The 14,419-nt window shown below is 35.6% G+C and overlaps 1 protein-coding gene across 4 annotated transcripts in view; it reads right to left on the reverse strand.

Annotated features, from left to right (window-relative positions):
• The window catches only part of COP1 (COP1 E3 ubiquitin ligase), a 252,902-nt gene that overhangs the window by 131,353 nt on the left and 107,130 nt on the right, over nucleotides 1-14,419 (reverse strand). The window lies entirely within an intron of this gene.

The following is a 14,419-nucleotide window of genomic DNA, read 5'->3' on the forward strand; positions in this document are numbered from 1 at the left end:
ATCTGAATTTTCATATAATTTACACATGTCACAAAAATTATTCTTTATTTTTCTTTCAATACTTCAAAAACATAAAAACTATTCTTAGCTTATAGGCTATACAAAAAATTAAGCAATGGCTCAGAACCGACTCACAGGTTTTGTTTGTTTTTTTTTTAAAGTGGGCTCCATGCCCAGTACAGAGCCCAATACAGGACTTGAACTCACAACTCTGAAATCAAGACCTTAACTGCTTAACCAACTGAGCCACCCAGGTGCCCCTTCATAGGTCTCATTTATTGACTCCTGTCTTGAAAAAGATTTTATTTTTCCATCTCCTCTGGCTATCACTGAATAGCTAGAACAAATATATTATCTGACAAAGTATACTCTGGAACACTTTTGTAAATGTCAAATTAAAAATGCACCTTGAAGACCTTTAATAGCAACATATTGATTGTCACATTTTTCTCATTTAAGTCTATAGCAAGTTATAATTTATACTTAGTTCTATTAGTTGTAGTTCTATTAGTTGTAGATTCTTTGTCCTAAAACACCTTTTCTATGCACAAAGTAACTGTATCCTATGACAAATGGTTTTTACTAGGGACATTTGACAAACCGAAGGTAACTTCTGAAGTAAAAGATTAACAAAAGATTGAATAAAAACACCTGCTAGAGAAAAAAACAAGAGTTGAAAGACAAAATATATTTTGTCCCCAAACTATGATGACATTTTGTCCTCTCTGAATGAGTTTCTATTTAGTAAAAGTGAAGAAATCTGTATGCAAAGCAAAAATTCTAATTCTTTATTTTTGAAATTTAAGGAGAAAATTCATCTAATTTTTCAATTCTGTATCCTCTGGTAGTATTTACACAGCAGGCAGTAAGATTACAATATTGAATCATTAGTGTCACTATGGCCCTGCTTCATCAGAAAACAACAGAGGTATGATATAAAGAAACTATTCCATGCTGCAGAGGACTAATCTGGAATGAAAATATATAGTCTAAAAGAAATTTTATCATGACTATATAAAAGTATGTCCCCAAAATATCAGATACACTTAACAAATCAGAAATCTATTTCATATATCCCATAGGAACAAGTAGACAAAACCACTGAAGAAAAATATTTAAGAGAAAATGTGACTTACTAGAAAAATCCTTTCAAACCATCACAGCAGAAAATAAAGAGCTCTTGCTCAAAATTTTTTACAAAAATGCAAAGGACTTCGAATTGCCAACACAACTTTAAAAAAGAATAATAAAGGTGGAGAACTTACATTACCTGCTTCCAAGGCTTGATATAAAACTATAATAATATTAAGAGTGTGGTACTGGCCTCACAGAAGACATAAAGAGCAACAGAACAGAAAAAAAGAGTCAAGAAGTAGATTCATTGTAATTCCCCTACTGGGTGTTTACCCAAAGCAAACAAAAAATACTAATTAGAAAAAAATACACACCCCTATGTTAACTGCAGCATTATTTATAATAGCCAAGATATGGAAGCAACCTAAATGTCTATCAATAGATAAATAAAGATGATGTGGTGTGCCCCCTTCCTCACAAATGGAATATTTCCCAACCATAAAAAAGGATGAGATCTTCCCATTTAGAACAACAAGCATAGTCCTAGACGGAATTATGTTAAGTGAAGTAAACTCAACAGAGAAAAATACCATGGGATTTCACTTCTATGTGGAATCTAAAACAACAACAACAACAACAACAAATAAACAAGCAAAAGCTGAAAGAGATTCATAAAATACAGAGAACAAAAACTGATTCTTGTTAGAGGGGAAGACGTGGGGGGAAGGGAAGTGGGAGGTAGAGACTTCCAGTTATGAGGATAAATGGTAGAGCACAGGGAATATAGTTAATAGTGCTGCAACAGTGCTACATGGTGACAGATCGTGGACCTACACTTGTGATAAGCATAGTATAATGTATACACTTATTGAATCATTATGTTGTACACCTGAAAAAGTAACTTCTCTGTCAAATATAATCAATTAAAAAAATAGATTCTTACATAAATGCTCAATTGATTTTAAACCAAGATGTCAATGGAAAAAGTTCATCTTTTATTAAACAAATGCTGCTTAAACAAGTATATAACACCAATCTTTACTTCATAATCTAAACAAATATTAACTTGAATTATAGACTTAAATGTATAAGCTAAAACTATTAAAACTATATAAGAAAAGAGAAAAGAGGGCGCCTGGGTAGCTCAGTGGGTTTAAGCCTCTGCCTTCAGCTCAGGTCATGATCTCAGGGTCCTAGGATCGAGTCCTACATTGGGCTCTCCGCTCAGCAGGAAGCCTGCTTACCCCTCTCTCTGCCTGCCTCTCTGCCTATTTGTGATCTCTCTCTCTCTCTGTCAAATAAATAAATAAAATCTTTAAAAAAAAAAAAAAGAAAAGAGAAAAGAAAAATTTCACAATTTAGGGCAGGCAAACATTTCTATAAGAAAGAGTTTAAATCATTTTAAAAAATTAATGAATTGGAATTCATCAAAATTAAATACTTATGTCATTTAAAAGACACTATTAACAAAAAGGGTAAGCCACAAACTGGGAGAAAATACTACCAGTACATAAATCTGACAAAGAACTTGTATCCAGAATACATAAAAATTCTCATTATCCAATGACAATAAAACCTGATTTTTTAATAACAGGCAAAAGATTTGAATAGATGCTTCAGAAAAGAAACACATATGGCCAATAAGCACATTAAACACCATTAGTTATAAAAGAAATGCAAAGTAAAAAAGAAAGAAAATATTACTACAAATCCACTAATGAAAATACTGACAATGCCAGGAGTTACTAAGAATTTGGGACAACTGGAACTCTCTTACATGGTTGAATTTTAAAATAACCCAATCACTTTAAAAACAGTTTAGCAATTTCTTGAAATGTTAAGCGCAAACTAAGCTAAGCATACAACCCAGAAATTTCTCCCCTCCCCACCACACTACAACAGTTAATCTTATTTGTTCAAGGGCTCGAATTGCAAGCATTAAACGAAGCATGGGGTTTGATTCTGGTAGCTCAGATTCTCATATTTAGGAAGATAAAAGCGAACTGTGACCCATGTATATGGATGAAAAACTAAAGGCTCACAGTTAATCACATTGTAGTTTTAAATTTCTACAGCCTAGAAGCCAGGAGTCACAGATCTTTTAGGTCTTTCTGGATGTTCCACAAGGTATCTGTACTTTTCTTGAGCTGGGCAACCTCATCACCCTTCAGCTTCTGGTTGATTACAATGACAACCCAGAAATTTGAATCCCAAGTATTTACCCAAGAGAAATAAATATGAACATGAATATCCAAAATGACTTGTGTGTAAATATTCATGGTAGTTTTATCCATAATAATCAAAAACTGGAAACAAATTAAATGTCCATCAACACATGAACGGGTAAACAAATTGTGGAATATTCGTAAAATGGAATATTACTAAATAATTAACTTTTAACTGATAATTAACTGTATCTATTGATAGAGGCAAGAACATGAATGAATTTCAAAAATATGCTGAGCTAAAGAAGCTAGACACAAAAGAGTACATATTCTATGGCTCCATTTTTTTAAATTCCAGAATGACTTTTCTAATGGTTAATGGCAAAGTGATTAATTAGTGGCCTGGACAGGAATTTGAAGGAATAGATGGAATTAACTGCAAAGTAGCAGGAATTAAAATTTTTGGAAATTTTCTGTATTTCTATATGTGGCTTATACAATTCCAAAACTTAAAACTTTATACATTCATTGTATGTATATTATACCTCAATATAGGTGGTTTTAAAAACTATACAACTTGCAATTATACATTTAAACTTAAATTTGTAAATAATATAACCACAAATTAATCTCTCTCAAGCATAGATCAAAAACGAGTTTTATAATTTTAACGCTTTAATTTTATAATTTTAATAGGTAGCAAAACTACCTATTAATGTGGTGAGGAAAAAGGGAAAAGGTGAGAGAACAGAAACAATTTAAAAAACTCACTGGTGGTAGAAAAGCATCTCTATTTCAAGATTAGTATGATACAGCTAAATCTCCTAATCACAGTACAAGCTTTTGTTGTATTTCAAGGCATTTTTCAGCTTTACTCGATAAATAATTTTTTAAAAAACACAAATAAGAAACTTTCTGCTGAATGAAACAGAATTTGTTATTAGGTAAGGACTACAAATCTGTAGCTATCATTCAACCAATGATGAAGTGCTTACCATAAGACACGCTGGTGATAGGTTATTTGTATTAAGAAATGATGAAGCATATAAAACAGTCAGCCAATCATCACAAGAAGATCAGAAAATCTGACACAAGCCATTTTCTTTCATAAGATATACTGATATCCAAAAACATGACAGAACTTTAATCAAGTATAACAGTACATCCTTAGAGCCTAAACAAATCTACTAGGTCAAGAGTCAGCAAATTTGTTTTGAGGAATGGTGTAGTTCTCTCAAAACTACTTGACTCTGCTGCTGTAGCTTAAAATCAGCCACAAACAGTATCAGGAATAAGTATGACTGTATTCCAATAAAACTTAATTTATGAAAACTGGAATTTGAATGTCACAGAATTTTCATATGTCAATATTTTAAGTCATGCCACTATACATCATTTGTTACTATTCTTCTTTTGATTTTTTTCAACCAATTAAAAAGATAAAAACCATTCTTAGCTCATGGGTCACTCAAAATTAAGTGATAGGCCAAATATGACTCCAATGGACCAGAGTTTGCCGATTCCTATACTAGGCAAAAAGCCAGTATTTTTCTGATTTACAATGTTTCTTTTAATATAAATTAAACCAATGCAAAGTTTGAAATGTACAAGTACCAAAAAACTTCAAAGTAATTATAAAGAAATATGAATATTTTTCACATTATATTTATACCAATGATGATAGTAACATATTTAAAATTATTTCCAAAGAATAATAGATACAATAGCATTTTCTGCACATACATGTCTACTGCTTTACGACAGTGAGTGCTAATAAATATTAGGTAAGTGTGCTTTACGACAGTGAGTGCTAATAAATATTAGGTAAGTGAATTTCAAAACCAACTTTTGATTCCCTGTGAAAATAATCTGTCAAATGTAATACATTCTTTACTACCTCCATAAGAACATACTGAGCAAAGTAACGTGAATACCCCTGCCAACATTAGTTATCACACTCTATTATATCTCAATGATCTCAAGATCTATTAAGATATGCCATATCACTTGAACTCATTGTTAAATGGATCCAAACTGCTTTACTTTTTGGCTCCAATTTGCAGCTTCATCATTTCTTCCCCTTTGTCTAGCAAGTAGCTACCACTTCTTCAACCCATCTATTGCAATCTCTCCTCTTTTACACTTTGAAGAGACACAGACCAGATAAAACTAAGATTACAAGAACTATGTACAAATCACTAGACCTGAAATAATTCAAGAAAATGCTATTTGCTAATATTTGAGCTTTAGCCATTAATTTAGTGGCATTTATTTTGTTCTAAAGCCTTTTTATGTTTCATTTAAACCTCAATTACTGATTGTGTTTTAGTTAGATGAGATTGCCAGGTTAAATTCTATACAGGTGAAGTGTTACCATAATATGAAACACTCTGCTGTAAAGGTAGCTAGAGAAATTAACTCAAAGGAGTAAAAACTGAAATGATACATGTGGACAACAGCTCTCACAGTAACATCCTACCTTACCACAAAAAGTTTTAAAGGTATGAAAATGTCCGATGGAGGCAGTATACAGGGAAATTACCATATCTGGGCCAAATGATGGTATCTGCCAAGTGTTTATATTATAAAACACCTTTACCAGATTAAGTTTTATGTATACTGATATCAGTTAGCTCTAAGTGGCAGTAAAGTGAAGTACTACTAAACCCACACCAGTGACAAAAATAGGCAGAGACTGCCTTTTATCTGAAGGAAACCATAATACGTCACCCCAAAATATGCCTCTTTGACACAGAAACTATTTTGAGCTAAAGGCAATTAAGCAGCAAATGCAGGAAAAGCACTCTCTACCCTCCCCCTTTTACCACCTAAAAACAGGATAGAAGCCCAGATATGGCATGAAAGAAATCTGCAAACAAACCTCATTCCACTAGTTTCCTCCAGTATATTTACTTTCCCAGAGTTTGCTATTCTTGGAAATCTAAAACTGCTATTTTTTAATCCTTTCATTTCTCTACATATTTATTGTTCTTTGCTAAAGATATGACATAAGCCAGAGTTCTCAGACAGTTGAGTTACTGTCTAGGTTTCTCCAGTGTATACAAGAAATGTACATATTACTAACTTCCGTTTTTCTCTTGTTAATCTCTCTGTTGTGGGGTCCCAATCAAAAACGTGGAAGGGTAGAAGGAAAAAAGATTTTTCCTCCCCTACACAATCTTAACTAAGTCAGTAACATACGAAAGACATTAAACTGAAGGATATATTTTCTAAATTTTAAAAGGTTCAAAACATCCCTTTTAATCCCCCAAAATTTGTGCCCTACCGACTAGCCACCCAATGCCTTACTTCTATGGCAAAGTGAAATGGTTCTCCAGCAGAATAAGAGCAGGCTTCCTTTTAACAACTCGGCTTTAAGGTTAATAATCAGCATGAAATGAAAATACTTTATATATTAAGGAGCCCAATCTCAATTTTCACTACATAATTCTTTCACCAAAAGTGACTAAAACAACTTCGAGAGAAAACAAAATACTTTATTTGTCCCTAGGTTCTTTAAGCTAGAGTTTCCCTATCACCCTGCAGTGGACAAAGCAAATAAGCTAATTACGGGGTTAATCCCTCTATCCGGAGGATAGTTGGTTATGAGCTGCTTCTCCAACCCACCCCCACCCAACTGTCCCAAGAACAGAAGGAGTAAGCATCTTGGTACGTATGCAACCTGTTCATAGTATACTCTAACAGTTTATTACTTAGAAAACTCTATAAAATAAATGGTCTTTAACCTATTTCCTTTAATTCACAAACTATAAAAACATAAATAATTGGTTTTTTACTAAAGAATTAAAATTATAAATATTTCCTATTAGAAGTGAATTTCTGCTTTTTTAAAGCTCTTAACCTAAGACAGTACTCTCAAAGTGTGGTCTCAGAGCAGCAACAGCACTATTACCTCGCGATGTGTTAGAAACGTAAATTCTTGGCCCTAGCACAGACTAGTGAATAAGAAACTTCTGGTGTAGGGCCCAGAAATGTTTTAGTAAGCCCTCCAACTGTAAAAAAATGTAACTACAATGTACCACACAAAACGCTAGAATAATTCAAGTAAGTTCTCAAATCATCTCATTTAAATAGGATTCAGCTGAAACTATTTCTGAGTAGGTTAGACAGCTGAAAGAAGTAAAATTATTTTTTTAACTACATGAGACTTCAACTCATTCAAACTGACCTTCTTTACAAATGGAGCTAGGAAAACTGGACAACTACATGGAAAAGAATGAAAGTGAACCACTTTCTCACACCATAAACAAAAATAAACTCCAAATAGCACCTACATGTGAGACCTGAAACTATAAAGTTCCTAGAAGAAAACACAGGTAGTACACAAAATAAACAATTTTTGCCCAGGGACGTTTTGGTGGCTCACTGGGTTACAAAAAGCCTCTGCCTTTGGCTCAGGTCATGATCCCACAGTCCTGGGATCCAGCGGGCTCTCTGCTTGGCAGGGAGCCTGTTGCCCCCTCTTTCTCTGCTTGCTTCTCTGCCTACTTGTGTTCTCTGTTAAATAAATAAAATCTTAAAAAAAAATTTTTTTTTTTTTTGCCCAGAGAAGGAAACCATCAACAAAACAAAAAGGAAATCTAACTGAATGATAGAAGATAGTTGCAAATGACATTTTCAGCAAAAGCTTAATATCCAAAATGTAAGAGCTTATACAACTTAGCACCAAAAAAGAAAACCAAATGATTTGATTAAAAACAGGCAGAGGACATAAATAGACATTTTTTCAAAGATATACAGATGGCCAACAGACACATGAAAAAATGTTCGACACCACTAATCATTAGGGAAATTCAAATCAAAACTATAATACTACTTTACACCTTGTCAGATTGGCTAGGATCAAAAACACAAGAAATAAAAAATGTTGCTGAAGATATGGAGAAAAGGAACCCTCATGCACCACCGGTACAAATGCAAACTGGCGCAGCCGCTGCAGAAGACAGTACGGCAGTACCTCAAAAAGAGTAAAAATAGGAATACCATATAATCCAGTAATTCCACCACTGCATATGCCCCCAAAGAAAATGAAAACACTGATTTGAAAAGATATATACACCCTTATGTTTACTGCAGCATTATTTATAATAGCCAAGATAGAGAAGCAACCCAAGTGTCTATCCACAGATGAATGGATAAAGATGTGGCATATTAAGTTTTTTAAAAGATTTTATTTATTTGACAGGGAGGAAGAGAGAGCATGAGTGGGAGGAGGGTAGAGGGAGAAGCAGACTTCTTGATGAGCAGAGAGCCCAACTCAGGGCTCAATCCAGGACCCTGAGATCATGACCAGAGCCAAAGGCAGATGCTTAACTGACTGAGCCACCCAGGTGCCCCAGATGTATATTAGATGGAATATTAGCCTTGAGAAAAGAATGAGATCTTGCCATTTATAACAACATGGATGGACCTAGAGTGTATTATGCTAAGTGAAATAAGACAGAGAAAGACAGTGGTGCCTGGGTGGCTCAGTCAGTTAAGTGTCTGACTCTTGATTTCGGCTCAGGTCTCAATCCCAGAGTCCTAAATTCAAGCCCCATGATGAGCTCCACATTGTGCATGGAACCTGGTTTAAAAAAAAAAAAAAAAGACAAATACCATCTGATCTCACTTACATGTAGAATCTAAAAAACAAAACAAAACAAAAAAGCAGAGACATAAATATAGAGAATAAACTGATAGGATGGGGGAATGGGTGTGGGAGGTACTGGATTCCAGTTATAAAATGATTATGTCACAGAGATGAAAGGTACAATGCAGGGAATACAGTCAATGGTACAATACTAGCATTGTATGGTGACAGAGGATAGCTACTCATGTGGTAAGCAAAGCATGATACATAGAATTGTCAAATCACTATTTGTATACCTAAAATTATAGAACACTCTATGTCAACTATACTTAACAAAAAACAACAAAACAAAAAAACTTCAAAATTGGTCTTCTTTCACCTATTGCAAATTGGTAGTTTTACTGTAAAAATTTGCAAATGACTTCTCCTATATAGGAAATCTGTATAATTTGATATGAGTGAATAATTGTATTTCCTTATTTCTTCTCCATATATTTTATCCATAAAAGGTCCAAAATAAGCATTATTTTCTCCTTTAATGTAACCAAGTACAAGGATATCCCAGCTTTTAAAAACAATTACTACTTCCACTACAAACTTCTGCAAGAAATTATAAAAGACATAGATTTGAACACAGGGAAGAATTAGAAAAAAATATATTAATGTCACTTTCTAGCTTACAAATCAAGTCAGAGGGGTGCCTGGGTGGCTCAGTGGGTTAAAGCCTCTCCCTTTGGCTCAGGTCATGATCTCAGGGTGCTGGGATTTAGCCCCGCAGCGGGCTCTCTGTTCAGCAGGGAGCCTGCTTCCCCCCTCCCACCCCCGCCCTCCTGCCTCTCTGCCTACTTGTGATCTCTGTCTGTCAAATAAATAAATAAAATCTTTAAAAAGAAAAAAAAAATCAAGTACAGAGAGAATAATCTATAGAAATGCAGAAGAAAAACCTTGAAAAGCACCATATCAAATACCCCTAGGAACCTGAAAGTCATTGCCTAAAGTGAGCTCCCCCTTTTAATCAACTCTTTCAGCATTTCGTCCAATCCCCACAAGCATTTATTACTTATTTTCTACCTTGCATTTTAGCTTATTCTCCAGTTGAGTCAACAAACATGTGCCCAGTAGGTCTCAGGTAAACTACCCAATGCTCTAAGTACAAAGATGGAAAAGTACCCTGGGCCAAAGATCCAATACGTCTCTGATCACAGTCTCCACAAAATGCTCCCTCGCTTGCCCACTATTCTTACAACCCTTCATTCTGATTCACCAATTTTTGCCTCTTTCTCAGGCCTCTCCTAACTTTATCTACTTTAGTATTCAGTTTAAATTTCACAATCCATGAGTCTCATCATTTTCATTATCTAGTATCTCTTTCTTCTTCAGTCACACACAAACACCAACCACCTTTTCTACCTGTCACTCAGCAATGACACATGGCGAAAAGCACAAATTCTTAGGAGAAAAGGTCCTTTATCTCCCTATCATTTAACACTACAAACATGCCTGTCTTTGCAATGATTCTCTTATTAGCCCTTTTAATCAAAGCAAAAAGTCTCACTTTGCTTTGGATCCAATCCTGCCCAGTGTCTAATGCTGCAGATTATCTTCCATTTCTTGGTTTGCAAGGCAATATATTTTCCTGGTTTTCATTCTTATCTAAAAACTATTTCAGGCAGCTTTACTGGTTCCTCCTCATCTACCTGGATCTTTAGATGGAGGAGCTCTATCAATCTACAACCACCGTGCCCATTATCAATGTACAAATTTCTTCTCTGTGCATCTAGCAAGCCAATGCAAAATCTCTACTTGGTTAACTCTCATGCACCTCATTGCCTTGAAACCTGCTTTTCCTCCAGTATCTCTATCTCTGTGAATAACACCACATTTTTCTTACCTTAACAGATAAAGGGCTAGTGTCCCAAATCTAAAAAGAACTTAACAAACTCGGGGGGGCCTGGGTGGCTCAGTGGGTTAAAGCCTCTGCCTTCGGCTCAGGTCATGATCCTGGAGTCCTGGAATCGAGCCCCACATCGGGCTCCCTGCTCAGAGGGAACCTGCTGCCTCCTCTCTCTCTCTCTGCCTGTCTCTCTGCCTACTTGTGATCTCTGTCAAATAAATAAATAAAATCTTAAAAAAAAAAATTGCATAAGAATTTAACAAACTCAACACCCAAAGAACAAATAATCCAATCAAAAATGGGTAGAAGACACGAACAGATATTTCATCAAAGAAAACATACAAATGTTAACAGATACATGAAAAAAAAATGTTCAACATCACTCGACATCAGGGAAATACAAATCAAAACCACAATGAGATATGAAATACCGCCTCACATTGGTCATAATGGCCAAAATTAACAACTCAGGAACGAAAGATGTTGGCAAGGATGCAGAGAAAGGGGAACTCTCCTACACTGTTGGTGGGAATGTGAGCTGGTATAGCGACTCTGGAAACAGTATGGAGGTTCCTCAAAAAGTTGAAAATAGAGCTGCCTATGATCCAGCAATTGCACTACTAGGTATTTACACCAAAGACATAAATGTAGTGATCCAAAGGGGCACCTGCACCCCAATGTTTACAGCAACAATGTCCACAATAGCCAAACTGTAGAAAGAGCGCAGATGTCCACTGACAGATGAATGAATAAAGAAGATGTGGTATATACATAAAATGGAAAGTTACTCAGCCATCAAAAAAAAAATGAAATCTTGGGGCGCCTGGGTGGCTCAGTTACTCTGCTTTTGGCTCAGGCCATGATCCCAGGGTCCTGGGACTGAGCCCCACATCAGGCTCTCTGCTCAGCAGGGAGTCTGCTTCCACCTCTCTCTCTCTCTCTGCCTCTATGCCTACTTGTGATCTCTGCCTGTCAAATAAATAAATAAAAATCTTTAAAAAAAAACAACATGAAATCTTGCCATTTGCAATGACACAGATGGAACTAGAGGGCATCATGCTAAGCGAAATACATCAACCAGAGAAAGACAATTATCACAGGAATTCACTCATGTGGAATTTAAGAAACAAAACAGAGAAGCATAGGGGAAGGGGGGAAAAATTAAACAAGATGAAATCAGGAAGCAAACTATAGGAGACTTTTAATCATAGGAAACAAACTGAGGACTGCTGTGGGGGGATAGGGTAACTGGGAGATGGACATTAAGGAGGGCACGGGATATAATGAGCACTGGGTGTTACATAAGACTGAGGAATCAATGAACTCTACCTCTGAGATACTATACACTACAATACACTATAATACACTATATGCTAATTAATTGAATTTAAACACACACACACACACACACATTTTTCTGCCCAGCTACTCAAACCAAAAACCTGGAAATTATCTTTCTCTCCTTCAAGGACTATATCCACCAATAATCATGTTTTGTCTACTGTGGTCCCTAAATATGTCTTAAATAGTTCTTTGTCCAAGCTCTACTTGTACTTCCTTGTAGTAAGACCACAGGCCATCATCATGCGTTGCCAGGACAATTCAAAAGTACTTATAGATCTGATCCCCCTGCTTCTACTATTCCTTATCTCAAATCCACTGTACTGTAGCCAGTAGATATTTTCACAGCACTCAAAATGCTTTTTTTTCCTCTATATTGGCTTACAGATTTTATAGATTGGCTTTATAGATTTTGTCTCTCCGCTAATCTGTATATCACTTTTACTGGTACCCTCAGCACTTACATTATGAATAGATACAATTTTTAAAAATTAAAACAAAAATAACAGGCACCTGGGTGGCTCAGTTGGTTAAGTGTCTGCCTTCAGCTCAGGCTGGGATCAAGCCCTGCATCTGCTTTTCTGTCTCACTCTCCCACTGTGTTCTTTCTCTCTCTCAAATAAATAAATAAAATCTTTAAAAATAAATCATTAAATATTCCAGACAAATATAGGTGAATATATAACTGACCTCAGGATTGCAGAAAGAGTTTCTGTATTAAAAAAGAAGAAGAAGATGAAGAAGAAGAAGACGATGACGACGACAAAGAAGACAACGAAGAAGAAGACAAAGAAGACGATGAAGGCAAAGATGATGAAGATGAAGACGACGAAGACAATGATTAAGACGATGAAGAAGACGAAGACGAAGAAGACGACAAAGAAAAAGATGAAGAAGACAAAGACGAAGAAGAGGAAGAATGAAAACGAAGACGAAGACGAAGAAGACGACGACGACGAAGATGAAGACGACAAAGAAGACGACGAAGAAGATGATGAAGACGAAGAAAGAAGATGAAAACGAAGAAGAAGATGATGAAGAAGAAGGGGAGCGCCTGGGTGGCTCAGTCCTTAAGCATCTGCCTTTGGCTCAAGTTAAGATCCCAGGATTCTGGCATGAGCCACCTCACCTGGCTCCCTGCTCAGCGGGGGGCCTGCTTCTCCCTCTCCTACTCCTCCTGCTTGTGTTCCCTCTCTCACTATGTCTCTGTCAAATAAATTAAAAATCTTTAAAAAAAAAAAAAGATGAAGCACAGTTTAGCTTTAAAGTCCTAAGGGCATATGGCAACTGCCTCCTAATGAAACCTATTCTACTTCTGCACATTGCTGACTAAAAAGAGCTTCCTTGTTTTAGCCTTAAAATGTAACTTCCAGCCATTAGTCCAACTTTGGATAGTAGGTCTCTTGGATACCAAACAGAATCATTCTTTTTCCTACTTTGATTATTTGAAGAGAGTCATTAGATCAATAAAAGAGTTTTATCATAAAAGGCAATATTTTAATTCTAAACTTTCATCGTAGGCATATATTTTATGTTCTGATTAGTGACAAACTTTTACTAGTCTACTAAAATCTCAAAAGCTAACCCAATGAACATTCTGAAGAAGGAAGTGTAAAATTATTTGAGTTTATGGTTTCACTCTGTACAGTAGTACAAGCCTTAGCCTAAGCAAAGGCAAAAGGAAACACAAAAATGAGAAAATGACAATAGGAAAATTTTAGGGTAGAGACTATGACAGAAGGAAAGGACGCAGCAGCTTCTAATATGTAAGCTTGGACTATCTGCATCCCACTTTTAACCTGTATCTTGAATTGTTATAAAAGGAGGAAACTCATCAAAGCTTGCTGAGAATCCTAGATGTCTCTATTTTAAGTTGTTAACACTACTTTATTTTTCTGTCATGTGTCCTTGGTGATTTACAAACTTCTTTTATAGCCTAGGGATACTTTCTTCAAAGGAACTCCTATCAGCAAGCAAATATATAAAAACAGGTTGAGCTGGACAACTATTATAGCCCTCCAGATCCTATCAGAGCAGGCAAGAGAGTTTTCCATTCACTCAACAAATATTTACTATTAAGCACCTATCATCTGCCAGAAATGGGGAGTCAACAGGAAGTAAGATACATAATACCTCTTTCCTGAGGAAACTTCAAGTTTAGAACACAGTTTTTAAAATTACTGCTTTAAAACATTAGACCGGAGCAAAATTCTGTAAAGAAATCCTTTTCTCTGTCCTCCCAAATCCTCACATTTCTCATTGACCCCAGATAGCCCAATAACATGTCGGATGATAACAAAAATATCTTATTAATAAAAAGAGAAAGTTCATTAGCAGTCCTAAAGAGTTAAA

The sequence above is a fragment of the Meles meles genome, chromosome 17 (assembly GCF_922984935.1).
Source record: "Meles meles chromosome 17, mMelMel3.1 paternal haplotype, whole genome shotgun sequence".
In the NCBI taxonomy this organism is placed as follows: domain Eukaryota; kingdom Metazoa; phylum Chordata; class Mammalia; order Carnivora; family Mustelidae; genus Meles; species Meles meles.